At 38.0% G+C, this 23,229-nt stretch overlaps 1 pseudogene; it reads left to right on the plus strand.

Moving 5' to 3' along the window:
- The first annotated feature begins 18,888 nt into the window (after positions 1-18,888).
- On the plus strand, positions 18,889-21,385 carry LOC125931308 (protein FAM156A/FAM156B-like; annotated as a pseudogene).
- The last annotated feature ends 1,844 nt before the right edge of the window (positions 21,386-23,229 follow it).

Genomic DNA, 23,229 nt, shown 5'->3' on the forward strand with positions numbered 1-23,229 from the left:
GGAGGAAAGACCTAAATGTAAGACAGGAAGCCATCAAAATCCTCATGGAGAAAGGAGAAAGCAGGCAAAAATCTCTCTGACCTTGGCCACAGCAACGTCTTATTTAACACATCTCCAGCAGCATGGGAAATAAAAACAAACATGAACTATTGGGACTTCATCAAAATAAAGATCTTCTGCACAACTAAGGAGACAATCAGCAAAACTAAAAGGCAACCGACAGAATGGGAGAAGATATTTGCAAACAACATATCAGATAAAGGGTTAGTGTCCAAAATCTATAAATAACTTATCAAACTCAACACCCAAAAAACAAGTAATTCACCTAAGACATGGGCAAAAGACATGAATAGGCACTTCTCCAAAGAATACATCCATATGGCCAATCGACACATGACAAAATGCTCAACATCACTCATCATCAGGGAAATACCAATCAAAACCACAATGAGATACTAACCTCACACCTGTCAGAATGGCTAGCATTAACAACTCAGGGAAGAATAGATGTTGGTGAGGATGCAGAGAAAGAGGATCTCTTTTGCACTGCTGGTGGGAATGCAAACTGCTGCAGCCACTCTGTAAAACAGTATAAAATTTCCTCAAAAATAAAAATAGAACTACCCTACGACCCAGCAATTGAACTACTAGGTATTTATCCAAGGGATACAGGTATGCTGTTTTGAAGGGGCACATGTACCCCAATGTTTATAGCAGCACTATGGAAAATAATAGCCAAAGTATTAATAGTCCAAATGTCCATCAACAGATGAATGGATAAAGACGATGTGTCATATATACACAATGGAGTATTAGTCGATAATCAAAGAGAATGACATCTTGCCATTTGCAACAACCTGGATTGAACTAGGGGGTATTATCCTAAGCGAAATGGGTCAGAGAAAGACAAATATCATATAACTTCACTCATGAAGATTTTAAGAGACAAAACAGATGACCATAAGGGAAGGGAAGCAAAAATAATATAAAATCAGGGAGGGGGACAAAAACATAAGAGACTCTTAAATATGGAGAACAAACAGAGGGTTCCTGGAGGGGTTGTGGGAGGGGGGATGGGCTAAATGAGTAAGGGGCATTAAGGAATATCCTGAAATCATTGTTGCACTATATGCTAACTTGGATGAAAATTAAAAAAAAAATAAATAAAAATTAAAAAAAATAAAAGTAGAGAGTGCAAATAAGAAAAAAAATTCCTTAAAAAAAAGTTAATAGTAGACACTGGCAGCCACACCTATCTTAAGTGTTATCACATGGAAAGTGTTAAAATCACTTAACCTGTAATAATGATTTGAGGGAATGAAGACAATGAACCTAATTAGGTAGATTTTGAAATAGTACTAAATGAATTCTCCCTGTTCTTATTTTATTTCCAGGAGTCATTTCAAATTATGAAGCTAATGTTTTGAAGTGAAATTTACAGCTTGACTTTTCTTAGAGTTCCTACTTTTTATTTTTCCTCTTCGTGCCTGGTGATATATGCGTCTGAATTTAAATCATGGGGGTAGCCGATGGTGACTTGTATTTTCTCAGACAAGATCTCAAATATATATGTTGCAGTTTAAGTGTCCAAAAGATCAATTGTTTGATAATAGATTTTCCTCTCTGTTGCGATTTATTTTTAGGAAAAGAAGAATGACAATAAAGAAGACAACCACCATCCTCCTCAGTTCAAAAGAAGTAAAAGAAACCTTGTCTTTCAGGATTCTCTGGATGCATAGGTAGGGATTATGGCCAGATGGCCTCTTTCTATTTTATCCATTACCTAAGTTAAATTATTCAGTTTGTGCCCTGCAATTAAAAGAAATGGAATAATCCAAGAAACCTCAATAAAATTATTCTAATTTGATTTCAGTGGCTTTTGAGCTGGATCCCTTAGCCATGGTTTATAGAATCTCACAGAAGGTGTAAAGGACACACAGAAAAGACTTGGCTAAAACATAATCAGGAGGAGCTAGTTCTTAGATTTCTCTCCAATCATAGGAGCAATGAATAATAGTCTTACTGCTCTTATTTTTAGAAGGAAAATGAACTTTCAAATACATAATCATATGTTATTGGCTAGCAGCAGATTCTTGATTTCTAGCTGGGGAAAATGAGAATAAAATTAGGGCTGTGGGAGTCTAGTGATTTTGCAAAGTTTTAATGGTGCTTGAATTGAAAGTCAGTCATTTTAATGACTTGCAGTTATTAGCATAGTATTTTTTTTTTAATTTTAATGTTTATTTACTTTTGAGTGAGAGAGAGAGCACAAGCCAGGGAGGGACAGAGAGAGAGAGGGAGACACAGAATCCGAAGCAGGCTCATCTCTAAGCTTTCAGCACAGACCCTGACATGGGGTTCTAACTCACAAACCGTGAGATCACGACCTGAGCCGAAGTCGGACACTTAATGGACTGAGCCCCCAGGCACCCTTAACATAGTATTGTTTTAATTGAGGAATAACTTACTAGGAGAGTGTTGAAGGAAACTTGTTAAGTCTTTCTAGATAAATCCTATTTAGTTAATGGCTAAGGACTACTCACTTGTCTCTTGTGAACAAGAAGAGAAAAGGAAATCAGTCCCCATCCTCCTCCTGGAACCTGTACACATGTAGTGATAGTCCCAGATCCTGGGCAGCTACTTGGATGGGTAAACTGTAGATAGATATAACTCATGTACTTGCTTTTTATAAGCTGGTATTTTTCATTAAATACCTTTGCATGTATAGGAGTATTACTCTTTTCTGTCAACCTTACATCTTTACCAATTATACCACCACTCTTCCTGTAAATCTGTCCCCTTATACATAGATATAAGCCTTATAAAAAGTGCAAGACACTAATGTTCCTATACAAGTCTGTTTTACTTGCCAAAACCATTAATATTTTTACTTTTCAGATTGCCAAGTAGTAGCAAGAAATCAACAGTAGAAAAATGTGTAGATATAAATGGAAATGGCTGGTCTGGAACAGATCTCTGCCTTTTTCTCTTCCCTACCAGAATCGGAAAAGATTTGATATGCTTTTTCTAATGTTTATTTAATTATTTTGAAAGAGAAAGAGAGAGAGAGAGAACTAGTGAAGGAAGGACAGAGAAACGGAGAGAGAATCCCAAGCAGACTCTGCACTGTCAGTTCATGACATGGGACTCAAACTCACAAACCATGACGTGAGCCAAAATCAAGAGTCCGACGCTTAACCAACTGAACCACCTAGGTGACCCAAGATTTGATATCCTAATGCTAGGATTCCAAGGGATCAGCAAAAGCAAGACAACTGAGAGAAAAGCAGAACCGGGGGCTCCACAAATGTTTAAAATTAGAATTCTGTGAACTCTTCCTCCTTCTCCTCCTTCTTCTTTTGTAAAGTGGTAAAAGCTGTCTCTATTTCAGGACATTGTTTAAAGTAGTGTCAATTCATGGGACAACTGGAACATTTGGCATAATGTTGGAAAAATATTTTCTCTTAGGTTCTTTGTAGATTTGGGGTCATTATTATCACTTTTGATCATATACATTCTGAGATACAGAACTGCGTTGGAAGATTTTATTTCAGACAAAACTGTTGCTGAACAAAATAATGGTTGTTAGTACTGTTTTCAAACCCTATGGCAAAATGGAAACTTCTGAAATTAGCTTGTATTTAAAAAATACATTCAAATGGAGGGACAATGCTTTCCAAAGATTGCCTAATCTGTTGCATAAATTTTAAGAAACTTTGTTCATGGTATATACCAAGCAATCTCAAGTGATTTCATATTACAACCGAATCTTCAAATCTCAGTTGTTTTAAAGAATTGAAGATGCACACACACACACGTGCGCACACATACATTTTTCTAGAGGTGATGATTACCTGTCAATTTTGTTTGTTGAAAACCCCTTTACAGAGTTGAAACAAGGTGAAGTCGTAGAAGTCTTTTTATGGTTACATAGTTATATAGATTCTATTATGAATATTTATGAGTTGGGAAAGAACTTAGAACTCAAAACCTAGTCATCTTATGAGGGAAACTGAACTGCAGAAAACATAAATTATTCCATTGACACAGAGAAGTTAATACTTGAATGCCATTGACTTGCTAATTTGGAAAGCGGTGGTAATTCAACAGCCAAATTTCTTTAGTATCTTACAGTTCATAAAATTCCACAGTGTTTCATTGGTATTAGCAAACATGGGCCTTTCATTTTAAATACATTGGAACTTTGGGAGCACATATTTCAAGTGCCTGGATGGACTTGGTTAGGATCATTTGTTTTGCTTAATTTGGTTTCTGCAGCTGTCTTAAAATAAACATCATATTATGATTCTAGGGATGGAATATGTACTAGGGGTGAAGAACATTTTGTTTGTTGAGGTTCACAGAAATGAAAAATTCTGAGGCATAGAGGAATGGAGTTGAGAAGAAAGTCAAGGCTTAAATAAAATATTGGCTTAATCTGTTTTTATGATTAAAAGGTACATAGTTCTGCATTGTAAATGAACCCCTGCATTCTCATTCTGTTTTTATGAAAATGCTCTGTAATTAATACTATTCATCTTTTCCGGTTCTGTTTATCCACTGGTCCTTTCATCAGCCCATTGAGGTGCTCTTTTCTGTTCCTAACTAATTTTGTGTCTACCTTATTTTTCTCTCAAGTTAATGGATCGTTTTTCTTCCCCTTACCTTCCAGATGTAATCTGCTTTCACTGACTGTTATTTCTCATCCCCTTCATGCAACTACTCACTAAACTTGGCTTGCTAAACCACACCTACTCCTCTGCTATAACATATGTTGGGAATCACCTAAAACTTTGCTCAATTTATTCAGCTCAATTATTTATTCAAATATTTACTGAGCATCTGTCAGTTGCCAAGTATTGTCCTAGGTGCTTGGGGTCAACTTACATGTCTCTGTCATTTCCTCAATGTTTCCTACTATGTCGCAGACTTTAAGTCTGGAGTTCTCTCTTGTCCAGCAAGAGAGCAGACACAGTAATGAAAACAAGAGAGGCTAACGAGGAGGAGACAAGGGCCCTGAGTAAGGGTCCTTTCTCCGTATTTATTTATTTATTTATTTATTTTAATATGAAATTTATAGTCAAATTGGTTTCCATACAACACCCAGTGCTCATCCCAACAGGTGCCGTCCTTAATGCCCATCACCCACTTTCCCCTCCCTTCCACCCCACATCAACCCTCAGTTTATTCTCAGTTTTGAAGAGTCTCTTATGGTTTGGCTCCCTCCCTCTCCAACTTTTTTTTTCCTTCCCCTCCCCCATGGTCTTCTGGTAAGTTTCTCAGGATCCATATAAGAGTGAAAACATATGGTATCTGTCTTTCTCTGTATAACTTATTTCACTTAGCATAACACTCTCCATTTCCATCCACGTTGCTACAAAAGGCCATATTCCATTCTTTCTCATTGCCACGTAGTATTCCATTGGGTATATAAACCACAATTTCCTTATCCATTCATCAGTTGATGGACATTTAGGCTCTTTCATAATTTGGCTATTGTTGAAAGTGCTGCTATAAACATTGGGGTACAAGTGCCCCGATGCATCAGCACTCCTGGATCCCTTGGGTAAATTCCTAGCAGTGCTATTGCTGAGCCATAGGGTAGATCTATTTTTAATTTTTTGAGGAACCTCCACACTGTTTTCCAGAGTGGCTGCACCAATTTGCATTCCCACCAATAGTGCAAGAGGGTTCCCATTTCTCCACATCCTCTCCAGCATCTAGGGTCTCCTAATTTGTTCATTTTAGCCACTCTGACTGGCATGAGGTGGTATCTCAGTGTGGTTTTGATTTGTATTTCCCTGATGAAGAGTGAAGCTGAGCATCTTTTCATGTGCCTGTTGGCCATCTGGATGTCTTCTTTAGAGAAGTGTCTATTCATGTTTTCTGCCCATTTCTTCACTGTATTATTTGTTTTTCGGGTGTGGAGTTTGGGGAGTTCTTTATAGATTTTTCTATAGTTCTTGTATACTCAGATAACTTCTGTATCATTAATACTCCAGCATGAATATTTCAGACTTAGTAGAAAACATTGCACAGCTCTGCCAGAAAATAAGTATATAATAACTTTCTGTCTTGAACATGAACTTGTGATGTTAGTAGTTTATGTGATCTCATTTACAATTCGACCTATTATGTCTATAGGTGATGCTAACAAAGTGTAAGCTACCTAATCTGATGCCTAAAGTGACAAGAATTATAAACGTGGTTTTGACTACTGTCTCTTTATATTCAAGGAACTCTTCACAGAGAATAAGTAGCCAGCTTCTGCCATTGAAACTGCAAAGATCAGTGTGGTTTACAAGTGATTACTGAGGCAGTATTATAATAAATAGACAATAGCATTCATTTAGAGAGGACGGATATGTTCTTGTGTTCTTTAGTCATACTAAATAGCCAACCAAATTTGAATAGTGATCTCATATGTGCTTAATTCTTCAGTGATTAGCCCTGTGGACAAGAATCAGAATGTATCCAGTTATCTGCCCTGCAGAGTGCCAGAGGTCCAACCTGCCACTAGATTTAAAGAAAAGTGCCCTAGAGTCTAATAGTAATTTCTCGCATGTTCACATCTTTCTTTTTTCACTATTCTTGGTAGTTGACACAGCCAAACAAGCAGATATGAGAATTATAGATAGCTCTAGAAAGAGTTTTTTGCCATTTGTCAAGATTTGGAAAAGATATAAAAATAGATCAACTAAAAGAACAAGATTTTATAAAGTCACAGAACTAACTAAAGTTTGAAAATGAAAACTACCTTTTTTGTTAGGTTTCTTACAAGGTATCTGATTATTTTTGGTGCAATTATAAATGAGACTGATTCCTTAATTTCTCTCTCTACTGCGTCATTATTGGCATATAGAAATGCAACAGATTTCTGTATACAGATTTTGTGTCCTGCAACTTTACTGAATTCATGTATCAGTTCTAGCAATTTTTTTTGTGTAGTCTTTTGTGTTGTTTAGAGTATCATGTCGTCTGCAAATAGTGAAAGTTTGACTTCTTCCTTGTTGATGTGAATGCCTTTTATTTCTTTTTGTTGTCTGATTGCAGTGGCTAGGACTTTCAGTACGATGTTAAATAATAGTGGTGAGAGTTGACATCACTGTCTTGTTCCTAACCATAGTGGAAAAGCTCTCAGGTTTTCCCAATTGAGGTTGATATTTGCTGTGGGTTTTTCATATTAGCTGTGGGCATTTATTATGTTGAGGTATGTTCCTACTTTGTTGAAAAACTATTATAGACATTGAGGAGGGCACCTGTTGGGATAAGCACTGGGTGTTGTATGGAAACGAATATGACAATAAATTATATTTAAATAAATAAATAAATAACTTCATTAAAAAAAGAAAAAAGAAAAACTTATAGAAAGAAGAAACACACACACACACACACACACACACACACACACCTATATTTACAGTTGTTTCCTTTAGTATTGATAGGATTTTAAGGTCAGATGCTCATGGTGAAATTTCAGTGTTGTGAGGGAAAAGTTATAGCACTATTGACTCCAAACTTATAGGGTAGGCATGGATCATTATTTTTTGTCAATAATACAGTTGGCATAAGAATTTTTTTTTATGACTGCTGTACTCAAAGGACAAGAAAAAAAGTTTCCTTTCTTGGGTTTTTAATGATACTTCGTTGTTGTTTTTTTTTACATTTATTTATTTTTGAGAAACAGAGTGAGACAAAGCATGAGTGGGGGAGGAGTAGAGAGAGAAGGAGACACAGAATCTGAAGCAGGCTCCAGGATCTGAGCAAGCAGTCAGCACAGAACCTGATGCGGGGCTCGAACCCACAAACTGTGAAATCATGACCTGAGCCGAAGTCGTATGTTCAACCGACTGAACCACCCAGGTGCCCTGATACTTCATTTTTAATGCATGGATTTTTAATATTATGCCATGTGTTTAAGCCTGCAGAATTATTCCTGGGTATTTCTGAATCACGTGTGTACCTGTGGTTTGGGAGTTCAAACTGGTTGCCATCTTTAGTATTTGGTTGTTTGCTTTATTGTTACAGAGAAAATGGCAACCCAAAGGCAAAATTCTTCTTGTCAAAAATACGTGGTTTTCCATGTCACACATGATTCAGAAATACCCAGGAATAATTCTACAGGCTTAAACACATGGCATCATATTAAAAATCCATGCATTAAAAACGAAGTATCATTAAATACCCAAGAAACAAAATTTTTTTCATTCTCCACCCATTTAGTGATATGAGTGATGAAGCTATGACCATGACAAAACATTATTTTTTTCAAAGTAAGTATAATTTTGGTCCAAGGTCTCCAGTGTAAATCTCTTAGCTCAGTAAAGGTAATATGTAATCTCCACCCTGTCTTCTGCATAGAGACCATGATGTTTAGGTTGAAGAGCAGGAAATGTATAGTCATCCCTAGGGATAAAGTCTTTTATTCATTCTGCAGATTGTCTAAATATTTGTAGCCTAAAATATATTTCCATTATGAGGCTGCTTAACAGTGTCAGAATACGAGACCCTTTTACAACAAGTTATTTAAAATTAGTAAGATGCTGTATTTATATATGACCCTGCCTTTTAAAACTATATTAGGACACTTTGTCATTCAGAACTCAATCAGATATTTTTTTTTAACTTTTATTTATTTTTGGGACAGAGAGAGACAGAGCATGAACGGGGGAGGGGCAGAGAGAGAGGGAGACACAGAATCGGAAGCAGGCTCCAGGCTCTGAGCCATCAGCCCAGAGCCCGACGCGGGTCTCGAACTCACGAACCGTGAGATCGTGACCTGAGCCGAAGTCGGATGCTCAACTGACTGAGCCACCCAGGCGCCCCAGAACTCAATCAGATATTTAAAGGGTAGCTAACCAATTTGTTTGGTGGCAGATAGGGGAAGTTGAGTAGAGATGAAACCCTTGATATATGCACTGACTTGGGCTTTGTTTTTTTTTTGGGGGGGGGGAGCTACTTCTAGTTGACCTAGACTTTTGAGTGCTTATCATACTCAGTAGAAGAAGGGTGAAGGAATATCAGTAACATGAAGAGGAAGTTTCAGGGCCGAGCCAAAGCATTCTTTAATTCATTTACATGAACTGACTCCACATCTAGAGTAGTACATCATGCAGCTTTTGGAAGTAAAACACTGCTTCAGGAGGTGAACTGGTTCATTGGACCAGTCACCAATCCAAACAGAACTGAGAGAGAAAAAACAGAGTAAACTAAAATGACCATGGTGTTATTGTCCAACTAACAGAGCTCACTGGTTTGAGGCTCACTGGACCAGAGGACTCCTTGCATTTGGAAGTGTATGCATTGGGTGAAAAGTGTAGGACATGAGTCCATGACAGTTGAGTCCTGTTTGCTTCACCGACTTTTCTACGCTTTGCCCTAGATTGTCAGAGTAAAGTTGATGTGGTGCATAATGGGAAATATACCTTCTTTCTGAACTTAATTCCCTGTCCCCAAAAATTATGAGGGGTGTCTTGTTAAATGGATATAATGAACATTTTCATGTTCTCGATAAGTTAGAAGTTAATGTTTCAGAAGCAATGTGTTTGTAGAATCATATGGCCAGTTTAACTGCTTGTCAAAAGGTCAGTTTTTGTCCTTTGGTCTTAAAATAAAACTCAAAACCTAACAGCAGGAAAGGAAATAAGCTCTTCATAACTAGGTATCTCTGCTCTGAAGGAGAAGAATGTTCAAAGAATATCAGAAGAAAATAAGATGGGACTGTTTTGGATTTTATTCAAAATTAGGTGTTTGAAGTAGGGGATCCAGGCTAACTAAAGAGGTGATATTGGACTCTGTCTTATAAATGCCAGTAAATAAATGGGAACACAAAGCAAGAGTACAATGCTTCATAGGAGATAAGGTTGGAATGGAGCTTGAGGAGAGAGGAACATCCCTGAAATGGGAACCCACTATGAGCCACATACTGTGATTTCCTCACAATAACCCCTGAGGGTAGGTTTGATATGTGTTATCCATTTCATGGGGAAGGAGAGGTAGCAAGTTACCCACATGACAACCACATCTGATCCACATCTGATCCTGATCCACATCTGAAAGATGCTAATGATTTGCTGAAAGGCACCCAGTGAGAAAGCAGTGATGCTGGGGTTGAAAACCAGAAATTTCCCACTTTTAAACAGGACACCTTTCCTCTTCTTTTGAGCTACTTTTATAGTGAAGACCAGGTTGACCCTTAGAGCAGGGGCTGGAGATAACTACTAATTGGACATTTATACAGGACCTGACATATTGCATCTGGGCTAATACCAAACACTTTAAACTCTTGAAGTGGACCATGGAAACTCAGGAAAGAGTCAGTCAGTCCGTGTGTGTGTGTGTGTGTGTGTGTGTGTGTGTTGATGAGAAAAGTTCCAACACCAAACTTAATCTATTTTTCTTATGAAAGTTTTTCATATGCAGCTAATACATGAAACATGTAGACCTTCAGCATCTCCTGCAATGACAGCTTTGCCAGTTCATGGCCTCCAGTCTGATTGATTTCCTGGCATAAATTAAACAGGAAAGAATGTACACATCAGGATGGCTGAAAGAACAATGAACTGGTGAGTTGACAGCATTAAATGGCATTTGATAAATCTGGATGAGTTTAAGTTTATGAGGCTTATATGCCTGGGTGTTGACTTACCAACTCAGTCTCCCATGGGTAATAACAAAGTGTGACTCTCTTCAATTAACAAAAGCCAACCCCTTGGTTAAGTGAAGGTTTTTCTCAATCTCCCCTTGGTCTCTGGCAGGTGTCATTGGGTTTTCAATTTAGAGGAGTGACAACTATCTGTGTGATTCTCCAATTAACATAGAGCCCTTCTTTCGCCTAAAGAACACCTGGTTATTGCTGTAGAATTAAATAATCATTAAGTAATCTTCTCCAGGGGGCAGTTTGCTATTTATTTAATCACACATTAGACAGGGGCAAAGTTTACTTTAAGCTATTCACCAGAGCTTAATCATGTTAAATGATTTTCTAAACTCTTATTCCTTTCTACATAGCAGCATTTTTCTCCCATTTTCAAATGAAGGTTCTGTATCTGTTACTTGTTATAGGGTGAGTGAATCTTGGAGCTGATCCTGATACAAGACTCTGTCTCTTCCTGAATTTCTTGTTCATCCTTGATGGTGGCTGTGGCTAGGGTACATATTATCTAAAAGAGAAGATTAGTTGCATATATGAATCAAGACCAGGCAATAAAGGCAAATATTTTCATCAAGAAGCCATTCTGATAGATTTTAGCTTGGTTTAGTCTCGTTTAGTTTAAACTAAGAGAATTATCTTGAAACCAGCTATACAAAAGTGGTCTAGCTGCTTAAATCATGTGTAGGATCCTACACTGGTGCACCTTTGACCGGAAATGTTCATGATTCTTTTGACTGCAGTATTGTTATAGGCAATGGGAACGTTTCTGTTATTGACAACACTACATATTCAGCTGCCACTTCTTAATACACTAATGGGAACTATTGGGGAAATGATGTTTAGGTTGAAGAGCAGAAAATGCATAGTCTTCTCCAGGGAGAAAGTCTTTCATTTATTCTCATCTAATAGAACCCAAGATTTTGGTCTCTAAAATCTTTTTTAATAAAAAAAATATATTCTTTCAGAAATAGAATTTACTGATTCATCACTTACATATAACACCCAGTGCTCATCCCACCCAGTGTCCTCCTTAGTGCACCTCACCCCTTTACTGCTTCTGCCCACCGAAACACCTTACCAGCGACCCTCAGTCCTCTGTATTTAGAAGTCTCTTATGGTTTCCCTCCCTTTTTGTATTTATATTATTTTTGCTTCCCTTCCCTTATGTTTATCTGCTTTGTATCTTAAATCCCACATATGAGTGAAGTCATATATTTGTCTTTCTCTGACTTAGCACAATACAATCTAGTTCCATCCACATTGTTACAAATGGCAAGATTTCATTCTTTTTAATTGCTGAGTAATATTCCATTGAATATATATACCACTTCTTTATCCATTCATCAATCAACGGACATTTGGGCTGTTTGCATACTTTGGCTACTGTAGATAGTGCTGCTATAAACATTGGGGTTCATGTGCTCCTTAAAATCAGCATTCTGTATCTTTTGGATAAATACATAGTACTGCAATTGCTAGGTCATAGGGTAGTACTATTGAGGAACCTCCATACGGCTTTCCAGAAAGACTCCATACTCTTTTCCATACTGTTTTCTAGAGTGGCTGCCACAGTTTCCATTCCCACCAGCATTACTTAATTGTTCCCATGTCTATGTATCCTCACCAAGATCTATTGTTGCCTGAGTTGTTAATTTTAGCCATTCGGACAGGTGTGAGGTGGTATCTCATAGTAGTTTTGATTTATATTTCCCTGATGATGAGTGATGTTGAGCATTTTTTCATGTGTCTGTTAGCCATCTGGATGTCTCCTTTGGAAAAGTGTTTATTCATGTCTTCTGCCCATTTTTTGACTCTATTATTGGTTTTTTGGGTGTTAAGATTAGTAAGTTCTTTATAGATTTTGGATACTAACCCTTTATTTGATATGTCATTTGCAAATATCTTCTCCCATTCCATTGGTTGCCTTTTAGTTTTTCTGATCGTTTCCTTTACCGTGCAGAAGCTTTTTATCTTGATGATATCCTAATAGTTCATATTTGCTTTTGTTTTCCTTGCCTCTGGAGACATGCCAAATAAGAAGTTGCTACAGCTTAGGTCAAAGAGGTTGTTGCCTGTTTTCCCCTCTGGGATTTTGATGGCTTCCAGTCTTACATTTATGTCTTTCATCCATTTTGGGTTTTTGTATATTGTGTAAGAAAGCAGTCCAGGTCCATTCTTCTACATGTTACTGTCCAGTTTTCCCAACACCATTTGCTGAAGAGACTGTCTTTTTTCCATTGGATATTATTTCCTGCTTTGTCAAAGATTTATTTGTGGGACCATTTTTGGGTTCTTTATTCTGCTCCATTGATCTATGTGTCTGTTTTTGTGCTGGTACCATACAGTCTTGATGATTACAGCTTTGTAATACATCTTGAAGTCTGCGATTGTGATGCCTTCCATTTTGGTTTTCTTTTTCAGGATTGCTTTGGCTATTATTTGTCTTTTCTGGTTCCATACAAATTTTATGATTGTTTGTTCTAGCTCTATGAAGAATGTTGGTGTTATTTTGATAGGGATTGCATTGAATATGTAGTTTGCTTTGGGTAGTATTGATATTTTAACAATATTTGTTCTTCCTATCCAGGAGCATGGAATGTTTTTCCATTTGTGTGTGTGTGTGTGTGTGTGTGTGTGTGTGTGTGTGTATGTCTTCAATTTCTTTCATAAGTTTTCTATAGTTTTCAGTGCATAGAATTTTTCACCTCTTTGGTTAGGTTTATTCCTAGGTATTTTGTTTTTTGGTGCAATTGAGAATGGGATTGATTCCTTGATTTCTCTTTCCATTGCTTCATTGTTGGTGTATAGAAATTCAACCAATTTCTGTACATTGATTTTATATCCTGTGACTTTGTTGAATTCATGGATCAGTTCTAGCAGTTTTTTGGTGAAGTTTTTGGGTTTTCCACATAGAGAATCAGAAAGTTTTACTTCCTGCTTGCCAATTTGGATGCCTTTTATTTCTTTGTGTTGTCTGATTGCTGAGGCTAAGACTTCCAACACTATGTTGAATAACAGTGGTGAGAGTGGACATTGTTGTTGTGTTCCTGACCTTAGGGGGAAAACTCTCAGTTTTTCTCAATTGAGGATGTTATTAGCAGTGGGTCTTCATATATTGCCTTTATGATCTTGAGGTATGATACTTCTATCCCTACATTCTTGAGGGTTTTTATCAAGAAAGGATGCTGTATTTTGTCAAATGATTTTTTTTTCAGCATTTACAGCTGTATCCCAGGTATAAATCCCACTTGATTATGGTGAATAATTCTTTTAATTTATTTTTTGATCTGGTTGGTTCATATCTTGTTGAGAATTTTTGCATCCATATTCATCAGGGAAATTGGCCTGTAGTTCTCCTTTTTACTTGGGTCTTCATCTGGTTTTTTAATCAAGGTAATGCTGACCTCATGAGATGAGTTTGGAAGTTTTCTTTCCATTTCTATTTTTTTGGGAGCAGCTTCAAGAAAATAGGTGTTAACTCCTCCTTAAATGTTCAGAATTCCTCTGGAAGGCCTTCCAGCCCTGGACTCTTATTTGTAGGGAGATTTTTGATTCAATTTCTTTACTGGTTATGTGTCTGTTCAAATTTTCTATTTCTTCCTGTTTCAGTTTTGGTAGTGTATATGTTTCAAGAATCTGTCCATTTCTTTCTGATTGCCCATTTTTTTGGCCTATAATTGCTCATAATATTATGTTATTGTGTGTATTTCTGCAGTGTTAGTTGTGATCTCTCATTTTTCATTCATGATTTTATTTATTTGGATCCTTTCTTTTTCATTTTGATCAGTCTGACTAGGGATTTATCAGTTTTGTTAATTTTGTTAAAGAGCCAGCTCTTCGTTTCATTGATCTGTTCTACTGTGGGTTTTTTTATATCATTGATTTCTGCTCTAATCTTTATTATTTCCCTTCTTCTTCTTGGGCTTTATTTGCTGTTCTTCTTCCAGCTCTTTAAGGTGAAAGGTTAGGTTGTGTATTTGAAACCTCTCTTCCTTCTTTAGGATGGCCTGGATTTTATATATTTCCCTCTTATGACCGCCTTTGCTGCATCCCAGAGGTTTTGGGCTGTGGTGTTAACATTTTCATTGGCTTCCATGTACTTTTTAATTGCCTTGTTAACTTCCTGGTTAGCCTGTTCATTATTTAGTAGGATGTTCTTTAGTCTCCAGGTATTTGTTATCTTTCCACATTTTTTCTTGTGGTTGATTTCAAGTTTCATAGTGCTGAAGTCTGAAAATATGCACGGTATTATCTCGATCTTTTTGTACTTGCTGAGGGATGATTTGTGTCCCAGTATGTGATCTACTCTGGAGAATGTTCCATGTGCACTGGAGAAGAATGTATATTCCACTGCTTTAGGATGAAATGTTCTGAATATATCTGTTAAGTCCATCTGGTCCAGTGTTTCATTCAGAGCCACTGTTTCTTTGTTGATTTTCTGCTTAGATGATCTGTCCATTGTTGTAAGTGGGTTGTTGATGTCCCCTACTATCATGCTATTATTATCAATGAGTTTCTTTATGTTTGTGATTAATTGATTTAAAATTTGGGTGTTTCCACGTTGGGGGTGTAAATATTCACAACTGTTAGGTCTTCTTTGTGGATAGACCTCTTATTTATGATACAATGCCCTTCTTCATCTCTTATTACAGTATTTATTTTAAAATATAGTTTGCCTGATATAGGTATGGCTATACCAGCTTTCTTTTGATGACCATTAGCAGGATAGATGGTTCTCCCTCCCCTTACTTTCAATCTACAGGTGTCTTTAGGTCTAAAATGAGTCTCTTATAAGCAGCATTTACATGGGTCTTGTTTTCTTATTCATTCTGATACTCTATGTCTTTTGATCAGAGCATTTAGTCTGTTGACATTCAGAGTGAGTACTGAAATATATGAATTTAGCACCACTGTGTTGCCTGTAGAGTCGGTGTTTCTGATGATGCTTTCTGGTCCTTTCTAGTCTTTGTATATTTTGGTCTTTTTTGTTTTGTTTCGTCTTTTCTCCACTCAAAGCATCCCTGTTAAAATTTCTTGCAGGGCTGGTTTAGTGGTTACAAACTCCTTTAGTTTTTGTTTGGGAAACTTTTTATCTCTCCTTCTATTTTGAATTACAGCCTTGGTGCATAAAGAATTCTTGGCTGCATATTTTTCCAATTTAGCATGTTGACTATATCTTTCCACTCCTTTCTGGCCTGCCAAGTTTCTGTAGATAGGTCTGCTGTGAATCTGATCTGTCTTCCCTTATAGTTTAAAAACTTTTATTTCCCTTGATGCTTTCATAATTCTTTCCTTGTCTATGTATTTTGTGAATTTGACTATGATATGCTTTGTTGATGGTTGGTTTTTGTTGGATCCAATGGGAGTTCTCTGTGATTCTTGGATTTTGATATCTGTGTCTTTCTCCAGATTAGGAAAGCTTTCCACTGCAATTTGCTCACATAAAGCTTCTGCCAGTTTTCTTTCTTTATCTTCTGGGACTCCTATGATTAGGATGTAATTCCTTTTTAATAATTCACCAACTTCTTTAACTCTTATATCATGCTCTTTTGCCTTTGTTTCCCTCTTTTTTACTGCCACATTATTCTTAATGGTTTTGTCTTCTAAACTGCTGATTTGCTTCTCTCCTTCTTCCATTCTTGCCATTGTGGCATCCATTCAAAATTGCATCTTGGTTATAACATTTTTAATTTTGCCATGACTAGATTTTATTTCTTTTATTTCCACAAAAGCGATTCTATACTTTTTTCACCCCCAAGTAGTATTCTTACTGTCATGGTTCTAAATTTTAGTTCAGACATCTTGCTTATATATGTGTCGATTAAGCCCCTGGCTTCATTTATTCCTCGTCTGTCTTCTGGGGTGAATTCTTTTGTTTTGTCATTTTGGAGGAAGAAAAAAAATAATAAAGTCAAATATTAAAATTAAAAAATTAAAAAATTAAAAACCAAACATAAAATCAAATAAAGGAAGTTAGACTCTAGGTGTATTTTGGTCTGCTTGTTGAAAGAAGTTTGATAGAATAGAGAAAAAAGGGAAAGAAAATAAAGAAACAAAAGTATGAAAGAATTTAAAAATTATATAATAAAGTAGAATAAAATGAAATAAAGAAAATGAAATAGAATAAAAATTAATAAAATAAAGTAAGAACTACAAATAAATAAAATTTTCTCTTTTCATACCAAGAATGTGGAAGAAAATGAAAAAAAAGAAAACAATTTAAGCAAAATAGTAGCAAATAAAATGAGCAAATAAATGAAGAAGCGAACAGAATGAAACCCGAATGGAGTTACATCCAGTTTCCCCTAGAACTGAAACAATGAAGCCTTCTATAGTCCGTACACTAAGCAGGTGGAGTGACTTGTGCTGGTTTTCTAGAGGATGTGCTTGGAGGTCACAGTTCGGCCAGACTTGTTATAACAGCTCCATTCTCCACTAAGTGGCACTGCTTAGCTTACTCAGGTGGATCGGTTTGGTGTGCTTGCATGTCTGGGTGCATGCTCTGGGGTGGTGGAAATGTCTTCACCCAGCTCCTTAGTCTCTGGCACAGGAATTTCACACTCTCACCGATCCGTGACCAATCCCCCCTCCTTTTTCTCAGGTCTCTGTCCACTCCCCACCTCTACCCTGTCCATGTCCAAGTTGTCTGCCTGCCAGGTGGCACCTCCCTTCAGAGTTTTATCTCAGATGGGGCTGTGTTTCAAAGCCCCATGCTTCAGAGACCTCTGCAGCTTGGACCCAAGCTGACTCTCTAAGGGAGGGTTTCTCTGAGTAACGGCCAGGTGCCACTTGCCCCAGGAAACATTTGTGGTATTGGTCAGTGGCAGAGGTTCAGAGATTATGGCAATCCACAACATACCAACACCAGGTTTCACCAAACTCTGGTGTCTTTGTCCCAGTATCAGCAAGCATGGCTGCTCTCTGGGGGTCCACTGGGACCTTTGCCTGTGGGGAGGCTGTATGGCCTCTACCAAATGCACTCCAAGCAGGGGAATGGTTTCTCCCCGTGTGGCACACAGACCCCTCAGATCCTGCTGCCTGCTACTGGAGATTCATCCTACTTCCTCACCAGTGCACCACCAGGCACTGAGCTCCAAAACTTCAGACTCTGTGCTCCACTGTTTATAGAATTCTGGTTGTATTTAAACCCACTCCTTTCCTCCTGTCAATGGTTTTGGGGAACAGATTTCTTGTCCAGTCCCTTGTGAGTGTTTCCACTCTTTCTCTCTCTTTCTCTCCAGCTACTTTTGGGGGAGTGCTTTTCTTGCATGACTGGTGCACTGCACTCTCCCCTTTCCCTTTCTCTGTGCTCTCTCTGCAAAAACAGCTCCCTACTCTCTGTAGCTTTTCTCTTCCCCAGTTCACGTCTCTGCACTATGTACTTGCCAAGTTATGTGGATCAAGTTATGCAGATTTTTGTGTTAATCCTTAGATCAATTTCCAAGGTATCCAAAATTGTTTGGTGCTGATCTGGCTGCACTTCAGGGATGAGATAATCTTAGAGTCTCCATGCTGCTTTTCCATCTTAACTACTAGTCTCTAAAATCTAAAATGTACAAAAATGATTTTATATCTGTGTTACCTGACAAATGCAAGTAACTGTATCAAATAAGAACTTCAATATAATAAAGTAAGATAAAATAATGACTATGTGACGAACATGGAAGGTATAAATTTACATGTCACTCACTTTAACAAGCCCCATGATCCAGACTCAGTATCCCATTAGGCCTAGGAGTAGGTCTTTTAACTTCCTGTAACTTAGCCTGAGTAGAAACAATTTCATCTGTTTCCCAATGGCCTTGTTTTTCCCTTTTTCTTATCTTCAGTTGTTTTCTGAGCTTCCCCAGAAACCCCAAATATATTTCTTAATGACAACACTGTTCTCTCAGTGTGCAACAGTATCTGGACATGAAAAGGCCTATGTCCTATTCAATATTTCTGTGGACATCCTGTTGCCCTTGCATAAGCTCTCCAATGCCCTGATGCTCTGCTTAAGTACACACAATGTGCTTGATGCATGCCAAGGAGTGATTCCAGAGCATCGCCAGCACAGTCCCAGGACCTATAATCTATCGAAAGGCAGAGTTTTTAGCATGCATGGTAAGGACCTCCTTGGACCAAGAGGGATCATCAGAGGGTAGGAAAGCCAGGAAGTTACCCAGTGTAACTGGGTAAATTAAAATACAAGGTTGAAGAGAAGCTCTGCTGATAAGAATGAAGGCTGAGTGCCAATGGAGAAGCCACAACTGGCAAATGGACCTAAGCTTGCCACACTGACCCAGGAAAAATCAAAAGGTTTGCCTTCTGAGAGGCTTCAGTACTCTCAAACCAGAGGAAGAGAGACATGCTTGATCTGTTTATTTGAATCTGTTTGTTTGGAGTGGAATTGCTGACGTTGGTGTCAAATACCTTCAAGGGTAAAACCAGGAACTCTGTGGAGCTACTGGAGAAGGAGCCTAAACTTCTCTGGGCCAGAGCCTGAAAGAAAGAAGAATTCTCAGTCAGTTGTTTCAAGGAAATATCAAGTCAAGAGTACCTGGTGGCATTTTATCCTAGCAACCAGAATGCCACTGTCCCACATTGAGAATGATGGCATGATTTTGGCAGACAACAGAGGAACCACTCTTTAGTAGTGGATGTGGAATTATCCTGTAACAACTGACTGAGGCTTATTTTCTTTTTTAGCTCAAGAATCTGGATCGATATTAATTTCTAAGTCTCCTTTATCCAGAAGACCACTCTTAGTGTACACAAATTTGCTGCGAACAAATGATGTCTCAAGAATGATGCTGCACTGGGCTGTATAGCTCTTGGAAGTCCCAATCACATAGGATTCTATGTGAAAAGTGACCTCTGGAGTTATTTAACACAGAAACCCTTCCAAGTTCCCTGGTACTTCTGTTATGTAACATTATGATAACTTTGCCAATACCCAGCTTTCAGCAGAGGGGATGGAGGGTATTTTAAAGGTATTGTAAGGGTAATAGAGGAAATTGAGACATCAGGAAATGGTAGCCCTGGTTTAAAGGTAAAGAAAGGCTGAGATTAAACTATGCTACCACACCTATCTTCTAAAATGATTATGTGGACATTTAGGCTCTTTCATAATTTGGCTGTTGTTGAAAGTACTACTATAAACATTGGGGTACAAGTGCCCCTATGCATCAGCACTCCTGTATCCCTTGAGTAAATTCCTAGCAGTGCTATTGCTGAGCCATAGGGTGGATCTATTTTTAATTTTTTGAAGGAACCCCAACACTGTTTTCCAGAGTGGCTGCACCAGTTTGCATTCCTACCAACAGTTCAAGAGGGTTCCCTTTTCTCCACATCCTCTCCAGCATCTAGAGTCTCCTGATTTGTTCATTTTAGCCACTCTGACTGGCGTGAAGTGATATCTCTGTGTGGTTTTTATTTGTATTTCCCTGATTATGAGTGATGTTGAGCATCTTTTCATGTGCCTGTTGGCCATCTGGATGTCTTCTTTAAAGAAGTGATGAATGGATAAAGAAGATGTGGTTTATATATACAATGGAATACTACGTGGCAATGAGAAAGAATGAAATATGGCCCTTTGTAGAAACGTGGATGGAACTGGAGAGTGTTATGCTAAGTGAAATAAGTCATACAGAGAAAGATACCATATGTTTTCACTCTTATGTGTATCCTGAGAAACTTAACAGAAGACCATGGGGCAGGGGAAGGGGAGTAAAAGTTACAGAGGTGGAAGGAGGCAAACCATAGGAGACTCTTGAAAACTGAGTATAAAGTGAGGGTTGATGGGGGATGGGAGGGAGGGGAAAGTGGGTGATAGGCATTGAGGAGGGCACCTGTTGGGATGAGCACTGGGTGTTGTATGGAAACCAACTTGACAATAAATTTCATATAAAAATGTATTTATTTATTGATTGATTGATAGATTATAATTGAAGTAGAGTTAGTACACAATGTAACATTAGTTTCTGGTGTGTGACATAGTGATTCAACAAGTCTATACATTATGTTGTGTTCACAAGTGTGGCTACCATCTGTCACCATACAATGCTATTAGAGTACCACTGACTATATTCTCCATGCTGTACCTTTCATCCCTGTGACTTAGTCATTCCTTAACTGGAAGCTCAACATTGATTTCTGAATCTTCTTCAATGATTTCTAAAGAGACTTGCTAGGAAGTCACAGTAGCCTGTTCTCCTTCCCTCTCAGAATTGCTACTGATGTGAGCCCCAATTCTGGCACCAAATACCTTGCCCTTCTACGAGAAGGGCTGCTCCAGCAGTGGTACAGAGATGAGAAAACCCTCCAGGAGAGGCGGTAGGAAATATCAGAGTGTCCTTAGAGGAAGAAAATGATTCTGGAGCATATGAAATGAGGACACTTAGATCACATGGCATCTTATCAGGTTCAAAGGGAAACCAGAATCTCTTCCTCAGGTGATAGAGATCAGAATAGATTCAGATGTGCATGTCAATGTCAATATTGCCAGGGACATAGGCTGAATGTCTCTAGGATGCCAGCAAAGAGGAAAGTGACCCTACATCCTTCCTTCTGGGAAATGTTTGTGCAGGGCCTCAGTGGCTTGGCACTTAGCCCAGGTACCAATCTTCCTAGATTTCGGCCAGAAAGAGTGCTTCAACAGCAGAAGGGAGAGAGAAGCTCCAACTAGAGATGTAGCAGGAAAGCAAAAGAATGTTTCAGAGGCTTCTAAAACAGTGGTTAAAAGTAAACTGAAATTCTCATCCTCACGTGACAGAGATTTGAATGGATTCAAGAACAAATGCTGGTGTTGCCAGACCCTGGGCACAGATTCCTATTAGGGACCAAAGAGTAAGCAGTGGTCGGAGAAATAACAAGACCAGAGTTATGATTGGAAATCTTATCATAATGAAAATTGATTCAATTCCAGGAAGGTCCCAATCTTTCCTGCTTATAATTTTAACATCCCTTTGGGGCACAGTTGGTGGTGCTAGTCAATAGAAAGGATGGCTGGGTAACAATTATTCCTAAATCTCCATGATATGGTTCAAATGATGCCAGTTGTTGCTTTCCTCCCTTGACACTTTGTTTTTACCCTATATCTTGGTGTCAAAAATACACAAAATGTGTATGTCCTGTGAATCACTTTCTGATTTCTATGTGCTTTTGTCCCATTTTGTTGACTGCCTCCACAAAGAAGTGCTAGGTTTGATAGAATGTATGTGTGTAGTAGAGTTGAATTATTGAAAGGAAGTCAATGATGAGATCCAATTTCAAGAATTTGAAGCAAGAGGATGCACGGGAGAAGTAACCACACATTGCACTGTTTTGGGTTAAACATTCAGTTGAGATAACCTACATGTAAGTAAATAAGTTTCACTCCTAACAAGGGAGTATCACATTCTCCTGAAGAAATTTCTCATGTGTTGCCTCAATCATGAATACCAAATATATGTGCATTTCAAAGGAACATATTATTAAAACGCAGGTTTGTCTACTGGTATTGTCTACTTCTATTTGTCCTTCCAGTTATGAATTGATTGAATTTAAATCTAGAGCAGCTCATCAAATATCTCAAGAGGGATTCTAAAGGTATAGACTCTGAATAAGAGAGGAGGGAGGAGACCTGGGAACACATTTGGGTCACTGCTGGGGTGTCATAATTGGAGAAGCTGTTGAAGCAGTCAAGCAGGATAAATATCCTCCCTTACTGCTTGGCAATGGGAAACAGTCTCCTATGGAAGACTATGGGAGTCGCCTATGGAAGACCTATATGAGTACCTGTGTGTTGGTGCTGGTGCCACTGACTGGTTTTTCAATGTTACTCCCCATACTCATATGCCCTTCATGTGGTTATTGTACAGGGGACCAACATCTTTGTGTGATTAGAAAACTGTTTCAGGGGTTCAGATACAGATTTTATTTTTTATGACATTTAACTGATTTAATATTTCCATGTTTTCTCTCTTGAATCCTCTAATTTTACCAGACCATGTAAAGTAACCCTCTTCAAATGTGAAAATGCATTCCCTTCTGGGTCTATCTGCTTTCTGATGTAGTTAATACTGGCTGGGATTTTATCTTGTGATCTCATCAGAGAGTTTAAGAGGTAAAATAGCCACACCATGATTTCCAACCAAATCCAAAGATAACTTGTTTGTTGAACACTTGAGTTTGCATTACTTTTACGTAAGCCATGAAATCCACTATATAAAGAATTACCATTAAGAGATTAGTGCACCATCTTTAACCATAATTCTATCACAAGTGATTACAATGTTTCTTTTGTCCTTCACTGTGCTTTTAGGATCATTCCTCATTTTTTTAAAAAATAAGAGCTATGCATTGCTTTTATAATTGCAGTGACAAACTTTGTTCCTCTACCTGCCCGATCTTCCTCTTCATTTCTTTACCCGGGTGGTTGTAACGCTGATTTTTTTCTCTTTGTACACTTCATTATGTTTTGTTATTTTCTGAATGCACAATGAAAAGTTTTTTAATGGGAAAGAAAAAGACTGACTAGGAGGAGGAACATCAAGTAACACCAATCTATGTGGCAGCAGTTCTATATCCTTGGATAATCAGATGAGCCTTGTGCA

The sequence above is a fragment of the Panthera uncia genome, chromosome X, assembly GCF_023721935.1.
Source record: "Panthera uncia isolate 11264 chromosome X, Puncia_PCG_1.0, whole genome shotgun sequence".
In the NCBI taxonomy this organism is placed as follows: Eukaryota; Metazoa; Chordata; class Mammalia; order Carnivora; family Felidae; genus Panthera; species Panthera uncia.